Source organism: Nyctereutes procyonoides, unplaced genomic scaffold (genome assembly GCF_905146905.1).
Source record: "Nyctereutes procyonoides isolate TBG_1078 unplaced genomic scaffold, NYPRO_anot_genome, whole genome shotgun sequence".
Classification (NCBI taxonomy): Eukaryota; Metazoa; Chordata; class Mammalia; order Carnivora; family Canidae; genus Nyctereutes; species Nyctereutes procyonoides.
Window position 1 is genome coordinate 46033168 of NW_026575125.1, and position 9329 is coordinate 46042496.

The window sequence follows — 9329 nt, forward strand, 5'->3', positions numbered from 1 at the left end:
TATCCTCTAGTTCCATTCATGTTGTTGCAAATGGCAGGATTTCACTTTTTTAATTCATGAGTAATATATATACATATATATATCTCACATCTCACATATATATAATATATAGTAATATATATACATATATATATCATCTTTATTTATTAATCTGTCAATGGACATTTGGGCTCTTTCCATAGTTTGACTATTGTGGATATTGCTGCTATAAACATTGGGGTGCAGATGCCCCTTTGGAACACTATATTTGTATCTTTGGGGTTAATACTCAGTAGTGCAATTACTGGGTCATAGGGTAGCTCTATTTTCAACTTTTTGAGGAATCTCCATACCGTTTTCTAGAGTGGCTGTTGGTGTTTGCATCCCCATCAACAGCGTATGAGGGTTCCCTGTTCTCTGCATCTCTGCCAACATCTGTCATTTCCTGACTTGTTAATTTTAGCCATTCTGACTGGTGTGAGGTGGTATCTCATTGTGGTTTTGATTTGTATTTCCCTGATGCCAAGTGATGTTGAGCATTTTCTCATGTGTGTGTTGGCCATTTTTATGTTTTCTTTGGAGAAATGTCTGTTCATGTCTTCTGCCCATTTCTTGATTGGATTATTTATTCTTTGGGCATTGAGTTTGATAAGTTCTTCATAGATATTGGATACTAGCCCTTTATCTGCTATGTCATTTGCAAATATCTCCTCCCATTCTGTTAGTTGTCTTTTGGATTTGTCAGCTGTTTCCTTTGCTGTGCAAAAGTTTTTTATCTTTTTTTTTGTAGTAGGCCAAAACTCTAGTTTATTTCAGCGTCAGCAACATCTTAGCCATCACAAAAACAAACTCTATCAAGGGCAACAGAAGTCTCTATAGTGAGGCTAAGGGCTCAGCCTCCAAGTGGCAAACATCAGAGGGGTGCATGGCAAGCACTGCCCAGGCAATAAGTTAGGAAGCTGCAGGGCTGGTGGTGGTGGCAGATGCGGGCTGGGGCCTCACTTCTGGACAGGCATGAGGTCATTAATGGCCTGGTCCTGCTCCAGCCGCTGCCCCATCTCGATGAGCAGCTTCACACCATCCACCATCATCTGTACCAGCTCCACCTCTGAGAAGCCCAGGTGGTCTGTTGGAGACATCAAAGACTCCACCCACACCAGCTGTGTCCACACCACTTGTGCCTTGTTTCTGAAGCTGCAGCCACTTGAGTACCTCCGGGAACTTCTCATGCTTGCCCAGGTGGGGCAGCTTGATATGCACACCTGCCTGCAGGCCTGTGCCCAGGTTGGATGGGCAGGTGAGGATGTAGCCCAGGTGAGGGTTCCACATGAATTGAAGAGTGTTTCAATCTGGGTGAGGCCGTTGCAGAACTAAGTGAACACCCCCTTCATGTTGCCCCCTTTCTGCATGGAGATGACCCGCAGGTGTCTTCCTCGACGATCCACACCAGGAAGGTCTTATAGTCATTGTGCCAGATGCTGCGGGCGTCCAGCCAGTCGTGGACAGGAGTCGAGGCCAAGAGCAGGGGCGACACGGGCTTATCGAAGAGGAAGTGGTTGTTGATGAGCTGCTGCTGCTCCCCCTCGGTCATGCTCTTGAGCGTGTAGTACTGGCCTGCCAGGTCGCTGTCCAGGATCGACGGAGCTTCCACTGCGAGCTTCTCAATGGCACGGTGCTCCCCGCAGCTGCAGTGCGGGGGGAGGCAGAAGCCATGGATGCTGCGACCTGTGCGCACCCGCGAGCTCAGCACATAGTTGGGGTCCAGGTCGTCGCCGCCCTGCAGGTTGTCAGGGTTGAGGCCGGTCTTGTGCTCGTCGCTGGGCTTGTAGGGGCTGTGCCGGTCCTCGATGATGGGGTCAAGGTCAAAGAGGTTGCTGCCTCAGTTTCCCTCTAGGATTTTGATGGATTCCTGTCTCACTTAGATCTTTCACCCATTTTGAGTCTATTTTTGTTATGGTGTGAAGAAATGGTCCAGGTTCATTCTTCTGCATGTGGCTGTCCAATTTTCCCAAAACCATTTGTTGAGGAGACTGTCTTTTTTCCATTGGATATTCTTCCCTGCTTTGTTGAAGATTAACTGACCATAGAGTTGAGGGTCCATTTCTGGGTTCTCTATTCTGTTCCATGGATCTATGTGTCTGTTTTTGTGCCAGTACCATACTGTCCTGATGATTATAACTTTGTAATACAGCTTGAAATCTGGAATTGTGATGCTTTCAGGTTTTTTTTCAACATTCCTTTGAATATTCCAGGTCTTTTCTGATTCCATACAAATTTTAGAATTGTTTGTTCCAGATCTGTGAAAAATGCGATGGTATTTTGAGAGGGATTGCATTGAATGTGTAGATTGCTTTGGGTAGCATAGACATTTTAACAGTATTTGTTCTTCCAATCCATGAGCACGGAATGTTTTTCCATTTCTCTGTGTCTTCCTCAATTTCTTTCAGAAGTGTTCTATAGTTTTAAGATTACAGATCCTTTACCTCATCAGTGAGGTTTATTCCGAGGTATTTATGGTTTTGGGTGCAATTGTAAATGGGATTGACTCCTTGATTTAATCTGTCTTTTGCCTTATTTTTGGTGTATAGAAATGCAGCTGACTTCTGTGCATTGATTTTGTATCCTGTCACTTTGCTGAATTCCTGTGAGTTCTAGCAATTTAGGGGTGGAGTCCATTGAGTTTTCTTTTGACTAGTTTTAGGTATGGTATCTTTTTCAAACTTTTACTTTTTAACTTATTTCTATATTTATATTTAAAGCGTACTTCTCATAGGCAGCATAGAGTTGGTTCTTGCTTTTAAAATTCAATATGATGATTTTCACCTTTTAGGTGGTGTTTTGGCCATTTATATTTAATGTTGTTATTGATATGTTTAGGTTTAAGTTCATCTTATAGCTATTTGTTTTTTCTTTGTCCTATGTATACTTTGTTTTACTTTCCCGCGTTTCTTCTTTTTAGATACTGATTTGTGTGATTCCATTTGTCCTTCTCCTTATTAGTTATAATTAATTATTATGTTATTTTAGTAGTTGCCATAGAGTTGATGGTAGATATCTTTAATTCATCCCAATGTACCTGTAAGGATGTCTTACCACTTCACATGTAATAAAAAACTAAAACCAATATTCTTCCATTTCTCCACCCCTGGCTTTTGCGCTATTGTCACAAATTTTACTCTTCCAGATGTTATAAACCCTTACAATATTGTTATTTTTATACTTTAAATTCTCTTTTAAAGAGATTTAAATATAATATATTCTTACTCATGCAGTTACCACTTCTGGTATTTTTCATGCCTGTAGCTCCAGATTTTTGTAAGATATCATTTTCTTTCTATCCGAAGAACTTCCTTTAATATTTCTTGTATTGTAAGTCTGTTGGACAGTGAATTCATTCAGCTTTTTTGTGTCCAAATAGTCTTTATTATGACTTTGTCTTTGAAAGATACTTTTCCCCGATATAGAATTCAGCTAAAGAGGTTTTGTCTTTCAGTAGTATAAAAATTTTATTTCCTTGTCTTCCAGTATATTGTATTGTTTCCAATGAGAAATCTCATACCATTTTAATTTTTCCTCTCTATACTTAAGGGTTTTTATCTAGTTATGTTTAGATTTTGTCTTATTTTTGAGCAATTTGGTTACAATGCATTTTTTTATCTTATGTTTTTGTGATTTGAGTTCATTGAGCTTCTTGGATCTGTAGGTTATGGTTTTTATCTCATTTGCAAAGTTTTGGCCATTGCTTCTTCAAATACTTTTTCTCTTTTCCTGATCTCCAGGGACTCCAATTATCAATGTTAGGTTGCTTGAAGTTGTTCCACAGCTCACTGATGTTTTTCTCTTTCATTTTTTGGATTATTGTTTTCTCTATGTGTTTCAATTTGGATGGTCTCTGTCTCTTCAAGTTCACTACTCTTTTCTTTTCTATTGTCTAGTATGCTTTTTACTCTTCTAGTGTATTGATTCAAATCAGACGTTGTTTTCAACTGTAGAAGTTCAATTTTGATATTTTAAAAGTATCATTCTTCTATTTACTTTTGTGAGCATATGGAATACAGTTAATAAACATTTAATACTCTTCTCTGCTAATTCAGAATCTGTGCCAGGGTCAGTCAGTTTTATTTGAATGCTATCATTATGGATTTTGTTTTCTGTCTTTTCATATGCCTGGTAATCTTTTATTAACTACCGGATTCACATTGTAAATATAACTTTTTTGATTGTTGGTTTTTTTTAAAATTTAAACTTCTTGAGCTTTGTTCTTTGATGCAGTTAAGTTATTCAGATAGTTTGGTACTGTTCATGCTTTTAGGATTTGGTAGAAAGATCCAGAGCAGTGCTCAGTCTAGGGATTATTATTTTCTACTACCGAGATAAGACTTTTATGGGGTACCCTGCCAATGTTCTGTGAATTATAAGCTTTTGTAGTTTGGCTGATATTAGTGACCAGTGTCCCAAGCCCTGTGTAAACACTAGTTACTGTTCTCTTTAATCTTTTCTGATAGTTCTTTTGAAAGCCTTGGGTAGTTTCCTCACATGCATAATGATAGTCTACTAAATTCTCAAGGGGAGGCTTTACTAATTGTTGACATTCTTCTTTGTGCAGTCCTGTTATCATGGGTACTCTTTATATACAAATTCATGACGTCTTGGTCTTAGACTTTCAGTTCATCTCCTAAACGCAGGAAGTCTGCTGAACTCTGTCTTGGCTCCCTTTCCTTGTGCTTTGGAATGGAAATTATTTCAAGGCAGTTAGCTAAGGCAATCTTAATGCTCACCCAGTTTGTTTCCCATCTCTCAGGGATCACTATCCTTGGTTGCTTACTGTCTAGTTCTTTAAAACTTATTTCATGTATTTTCTTGAATTTTAGTTGCTTCCAGTTAGAAGGAAAATACTATCCCTATTACCCTATCTTAATTGGAAATGGATGTTGAGGAGTTCATATATTGTAGATCAAGACTGGTATCAAATGTGTGGTTTGAAACTCTTTACTCCCATTCTGCAAGTCTTCTTTCCTTATCCCCCATAGTGTTGTTTCAAGGCAAGAAATTCTTTTTATTAAAAAAAATTTAAATTTATTTTAAAAAATTTTTACTTAAGTACATTTTGCCAACATATAGTATAATACCCAGTGCTCATCTCATCACGTGCCCTCCTTAATGCCCATCACCCAGTTACTCTATCTCCCCACTCACCTCCCCTTCTGAAACCCTTTGTTTGTTTCCTGGAGTTAGGAGTCTCTTATGGTTTGTCTTCCTCTCTAATTTTTCCTCACTCAGTTTCTGCCCCTTGCCTTATGGTCCCTTTCACTATTTCTTATATTCCACACATGAATGAAACCATATGATCATTTTATTTCTCCAATTGACTTATTTCACTCAGCATAATACCCTCTAGTTCCATCCACATTGATATAAATGGTAAGTATTCATCCCTTCTGATGGCTGAGTAATATTCCATTGTGTGTGTGTGTGTGTGTGTGTGTGTGTATCACATATTCTTTATTTGTTCATCTTTCTAAGGACAGCCACAGTTTGCTGTTGTGGACATTGCTGCTATGAATATTGGGGTGCAGGCATTCTGTCCTTTCACAACATCTGTATCTTTGGGATAAATACCCAGTAATGCAATTCCTGGGTCATAGGGTAGCTCTATTTTTAACTTATTCAGGAACCTCCACACTATTTTCCAGAGTGACTGCTCCAGCTTGCATTCCAACCAACACTGCAAGAGGGTTTCCACATTCTCCACATCCTGGCCAACATTTGTTGTTTCCTATCTTATTAATTTTAGCCATTCTCACCAGTGTAAAGTGGTATCTCATTGTGGTTTTGATTTGTATTTCCCTGATGGCAAGTGATGTGAAGCATTTTTCACAGCCGTTGGCCATATGTAGGTCTTCTTTGGCGAAATGTCTGTTCATGTCTTTTGCCCATTTCCTCACTCGATTGTTTGTTTTTTGGGTGTTGAGATTAAGTTTTTTATAGATTTTTGGATACTAGTCCTTTATCTGATATGTCATTTGCAAATATCTTCTCCCATCTGAAGGTTGCCTTTTAGTTTTATTGACTGTTTCCTTTGCTGTGCAGAGGCTTTTTATCTTGAAGTCCCAATAGTTCATTCTTGCTTTTATTTTTCTTGCCTTTATAGACATGTCTGGCAAGAAGTTGCTGTGGCCAAGGTCAGTGTTCTCTACTAGGATTTTGATGGATTCCTGTGTCACATTTAGATCTTTCATCCATTTTGAGTTTATCTTTGTGTATGGTGTAAGTGAATGGTACAGTTTCATTCTTCTGCAGATGGCTGTCAAATTTTTCCAACACCATTTATTGAAGAGACTGTCTTTTTCCCATTGGCTATTCTTTCCTGCTTTGTTCAAGATGAGTTGACCATAGAGCTGAGGGTCCATTTCTGGGTTCTCTATTCTGTTCCAATGATCTATGTGTCTCTTTTTGTGCCAGTACCAGGCTGTCTTGAAGATTTCAGCATTGTAATACAACTTGAAGTCAGGCATTGTGATGCCCCCCGTTTAGGTTTTCTTTTTCAACATTCCTCTGGCTATTCAGGGTCTTTTGTGGTTTCATACAAATCTTAGGATTATTTGTTCCAACTCCATGAGAAAAGACCATAGTATTTTGATAGGGATTGCATTGAATGTGTAGATTGCTCTGGGTAGCATAGACATTTTCATAATATCTATTCTTCCAATCCATGAGCATATGATGTTTTCCCATCTCTTTGTGTCATCCTCAATTTCTTTCAGAAGTGTTCTGTAGTTTTTAGGGTATAGATCCTTTACCTCTTTGGTTAGGTTTATTCCTAGGTATCTTATGCTTTTGGGTGCAATTGTAAATGGGATTTATTCCTTAAATTCCCTTTTCTCAGTATCATTGTTAGTGTATAGAAATGCCAGTGATTTCTGTGCATTGATTCTGTATCCTGCCACATTGCTGCATTGCTATATAACTTCTAGCAACTTTGGGGTAGAGTCTTTGGGGGTTTTCCATATATAGTATCACGTCATCTGGGAAGAGGGAGAGTTTTTTTTTTTTTTATAAATTAATTTTTATTGGTGTTCAATTTACCAACATACAGAATAACACCCAGTGCTCATCCCGTCAAGTGTCCCCCTCAGTGCCCGTCACCCATTCACCCCCACCCCCCGCCCTCCTCCCCCTCTACCACCCCTAGTTCATTTCCCAGAGTTAGAAGTCTTTATGTTCTGTCTCCCTTTCTGATATTTCTCACACATTTCTTCTCCCTTCCCTTATATTCCCTTTCACTATTATTCATATTCCCCAAATGAATGAGAACATACACTGTTTGTCCTTCTCCGGTTACTGTGGCCAAGTTCAAAAAGGGTGTTGCCTGAGTTCTCCTCTGGGATTTTGATGGAATCTTGTCTCACATTTAGATCTTTCATCTATTTTGAGTTTATCTTTGTGTATGGTGCAAGAGAGTGGTCCAGTTTCATTCTTCTGCATGTGGATGTCCAATTTTCCCAGCACCATTTATTGAAGAGACTGTCTTTCTTCCAGTGGATCGTCTTTCCTCCTTTATCGTATATTAGTTGACCATAAAGTTCAGGGTCCACTTCTGGGTTCTCTATTCTGTTCCATTGATCTATGTGTCTGTTTTTGTGCCAGTACCACACTGTCTTGATGAACACAGCTTTGTAGTACAACCTGAAATCTGGCATTGTGATGCCCCCAGATACGGTTTTCTTTTTTAAAATTCCCCTGGCTGTTTGGGGTTTTTTCTGATTCCACACAAATCTTAAAATAATTTGTTCTAAGTCTCTGAAGAAAGTCCATGGTATTTTGATAGGGATTGCATTATACGTGTAAATTGCCCTGGGTAACATTGACATTTTCACAATATTAATTCTGCCAATCCATGAGCATGGAATATTTTTCCATCTCTTTGTGTCTTCCTCAATTTCTTTCAGAAGTGTTCTATAGTTTTTAGGGTATATTTTGAGAACCATTTGAATGGTAAATGGTTCTCTAACCTTTTATTTTCAGGTTGTAGGTGTCCTTCTGTCTAAAATGAGTCTCTTGTAGACAGCAAATAGATGGGTCCTGCTTTTTTATCCAGTCTGAAACCCTGCGCCTTTTGATGGGGTCATTAAGCCCATTCACGTTCAGAGTTACTATTGACAGATATGAGTTTAGTGTCATCATGATATCTATTTAGTCCTTGTTTTTGTGGATTGTTCCACTGAACTTCTTCTTAAAGGGGAGTTTTAAGAGTCCCCCTTAAAATTTCTTGCAGAGCTGGTTTGGAGGTCACATATTCTTTCAGTTCCTGCCTGTCTTGGAAGCTCTTTATCTCTCCTTCCATTTTGAATGAGAGCCTTGCTGGATAAAGTATTCTTGGTTGCAGGTTCTTCTCATTTAGGACCCTGAATATATCCTGCCAGCCCTTTCTGGCCTGCCAGGTCTCTGTGGAGAGGTCTGCTGTTACCCTAATATTCCTCCCCATGAAAGTCAGGGACTTCTTGTCTCTTGCTGCTTTAAGGATCTTCTCTTTATCTTTGGAATTTGCAAGCTTCACTATTAGATGTCGAGGTGTTGAACGGTTTTTATTGATTTTAGGGGGGGATCTCTCTATTTCCTGGATCTGAATGCCAGTTTCCCTTCCCAGATTGGGAAAGTTTTCAGCTAGGATTTGTTCAAATACATATTCTGGCCCTCTGTCCCTTTCGGCACCCTCGGGAATCCCAATTAAACGTAGGTTTTTCCTCCTTAGAGTGTCATTTATTTGCCTTAATCTGTCTTCATGGTTCTTTAATTGTTGATCTCTTTTTTCCTCAGTTTCCCTCCTTGCCATCAACTTGTCTTCTATGTCACTCACTCGTTCTTCCACCTCGTTAACCCTCGTCGTTAGGACTTCTAGTTTGGATTGCATCTCATTCAATTGATTTTTAATTTCTGCCTGATTGGATCTAAATTCTGCAGTCATGAAGTCTCGTGAGTCCTTAATGCTTTTTTCTAGAGCCACCAGTAGCTGTAGAATAGTGCTTCTGAATTGGCTTTCTGACATTGAAGTGTAATCCAGATTCTGTAACTCTGTGGGAGAGAGGGCTGTTTCTGATTCTTTCTTTTGAGGTGAGGTTTTCCTTCTAGTCATTTTGCTCAGTGCAGAGTGGCCAAAAACAAGTTGTATTGGAACACGGGGGAGTATCACTGGTCCGTCCAGCTGGTCTTCTGGGGGAGGGGCCTGCTGTGCTGATTCTCAGGTGTTAGCACTTGGGGGAGCTGCTCTGCCCCTGCCTGCTGCAGGGCTCAGCGGGGGTTGTTCACCCCGTGGGGCCCCAGGAGGATCAGCCGCAGTTGCTATGGCAACT

At 39.6% G+C, this 9329-nt stretch overlaps 1 pseudogene; it reads right to left on the minus strand.

Moving 5' to 3' along the window:
- Positions 1-977: 977 nt before the first annotated feature.
- LOC129517924 (creatine kinase B-type-like) lies at positions 978-6494 on the minus strand (annotated as a pseudogene).
- Between the last annotated feature and the right edge of the window lie 2835 nt (positions 6495-9329).